This window comes from Oncorhynchus gorbuscha, unplaced genomic scaffold (assembly GCF_021184085.1).
Source record: "Oncorhynchus gorbuscha isolate QuinsamMale2020 ecotype Even-year unplaced genomic scaffold, OgorEven_v1.0 Un_scaffold_5952, whole genome shotgun sequence".
In the NCBI taxonomy this organism is placed as follows: domain Eukaryota; kingdom Metazoa; phylum Chordata; class Actinopteri; order Salmoniformes; family Salmonidae; genus Oncorhynchus; species Oncorhynchus gorbuscha.
This window is the reverse complement of record NW_025749653.1, coordinates 1-2,500: the sequence shown is the minus strand read 5'-3', so window position 1 is coordinate 2,500 and position 2,500 is coordinate 1.

Sequence of the window (2,500 nt, the reverse complement as noted above, 5' to 3'; positions counted from 1 at the left end):
AGCCTAGTGGTTAGAGGAGGCAGGTAACCTAGTGGTTAGAGGAGGCAGGTAACCTAGTGGTTAGAGGAGGCAGGTAACCTAGTGGTTAGAGGAGGCAGGTGGCCTAGTGGTTAGAGGAGGCAGGTAGCCTAGTGGTTAGAGGAGGCAGGTAGCCTAGTGGTTAGAGGAGGCAGGTAACCTAGTGGTTAGAGAAGGCAGGTAGCCTAGTGGTTAGAGGAGGCAGGTAACCTAGTGGTTAGAGGAGGCAGGTAGCCTAGTGGTTAGAGTGTAGAGGAGGCAGGTAGTCTAGTGGTTAGAGTGTAGAGAGGCAGGTAGCCTAGTGGTTAGAGGTAGAGGAGGCAGGTAGCCTAGTGGTTAGAGTGTAGAGGAGGGCAGGTAGCCTAGTGGTTAGAGTGTAGAGGAGGTAGGTAGCCTAGTGGTTAGAGGAGGCAGGTAACCTAGTGGTTAGAGTGTAGAGGTGGCAGGTAGCCTAGTGGTTAGAGAGGCAGGTAGCCTAGTGGTTAGAGGAGGCAGGTAACCTAGTGGTTAGAGTGTAGAGGAGGCAGGTAGCCTAGTGGTTAGAGTGTAGGAGGAGGCAGGTAGCCTAGTGGTTAGAGGAGGGAGGCAGGTAACCTAGTGGTTCAGAGTATAGAGGAGGCAGGTAGCCTAGTGGTTAGAGTGTAGAGGAGGCAGGTAGCCTAGTGGTTAGAGGTAGAGGAGGCAGGTAGCCTAGTGGTTAGAGGAGCTGGGTAACCTAGTGGTTAGAGTGTAGAGGAGGCAGGTGGCCTAGTGGTTAGAGTGTAGGAGGAGGCAGGTAGCCTAGTGATTAGAGGAGGCAGGTAACCTAGTGGTTAGAGTGTAGAGGAGGCAGGTAGCCTAGTGGTTAGAGTGTAGAGGAGGCAGGTAGCCTAGTGGTTAGAGGAGGCAGGTAACCTAGTGGTTAGAGTGTAGAGGAGGCAGGTAGCTAGTGGTTAGAGTGTAGAGGAGGCAGGTAGCCTATGGTTAGAGGAGGGAGGCAGGTAGCCTAGTGATTAGAGGAGGCAGGTGCACCTAGTGGTTAGAGGTAGAGGAGGCAGGGTAGCCTAGTGGTTAGAGGTAGAGGAGGCAGGCAGCCTAGTGGTTAGAGTGTAGAGGAGGCAGTGCCTAGTGTTGAGTAGAGGAGGCAGGTAGCCTAGTGGTTAGAGGTAGAGGAGGCAGGTAGCCTTAGTGGTTAGAGTGTGGAGGAGGCAGGTATGCCTGAAGGTGACAGAGGGGGTAGAGAGGAGGCAGGTAGCCTGAGTGGTTAGAGGAGGCAGGTAGCCTAGTGTTTAGAGGTAGAGGAGGCATAGGTAGCCTAGTGGTTAGAGTGTGGTAGGGAGGCAGGTGCAGCCAGCCTAGTGGTTAGAGTGTAGAGGCAGGTAACCTAGTGGTTAGGAGTGTGTAGAGGGGAGGCAGGTAACCTAGTGGTTAGAGGAGGCAGGTAACCTAGTGGTTAGAGTGTAGAGGAGGCAGGTAGCCTAGTGGTTAGAGGAGGCAGGTAGCCTAGTGGTTAGGAGGAGGCAGGTAGCCTAGTGGTTAGAGTGTTGGACTAGTAACCAAAAGGTTGCTAGATCGAATCCCTGAGCTGACAAGGTACAAATCTGTCGTTCTGCCCCTGAACAAGGCAGGTTAACCCACTGTTCCCCTGTAGGCCGTCATTGTAAATAAGAACTTGTTCTTAACTGACTTGACAAGTTAAATAAAAGGTTAAAAAAAAACATAATAATATATTGTTGCTAAAAATAAGTAAGAACTTTTTTTCTCTCAAAAACAATTGACAACTCAATTATTGACAACTATTTTCGATACTGATTCTCATGAGTTGGAGAACACATTGTGGGAACCTTCCATATGCTTCATATCCTCCTTCTGCGTTTATGGACCTTCCTCTTCAATTCAAACCACGTTTTCTTTGGGGTTCAAGTGTTGATTTTGTGGCTAATTAACCATTTCTTTGGGGATTTTCATGTATGCTTGGGGTCATTGTCTTGCTGGAAGATCCACTTGGGGACAAGTTTCATTCTCCTGGCAACCAGGTTTTTTATAAAGTACATAATGCCATTGACCTTAAGGGGCCCAAAGACCAGTGGAAGCTAAATCGCCCCATAACATCAAAGATCCACCAGCGTCATTTACAGTAGGTATGAGGTCATTTACAGTAGGTATGAGGTCATTTACAGTAGGTATGAGGTCATTTACAGTAGGTATGAGGTCATTTACAGTAGGTATGAGGTCATTTACAGTAGGTATGAGGTCATTTTCTGCTGATGCATTTCGACACCAAACCCACCACTGCTTGGGATGATTGTATGGAGCCATACCAAGATGGCGCCGACAGAGATGTTCGCCTCGCTTCGAGTCCTTAGGAAACTATTCAGTTTTTTGTTATTTCTTACATTGTTACCCCAGGAAATCTGAAGTCGTATTACACACAGCCGGGAGGAACTATTAGATATAAGAGAAATGTACCAACATTACAACCAGGAATACGACTTTCCAGAAG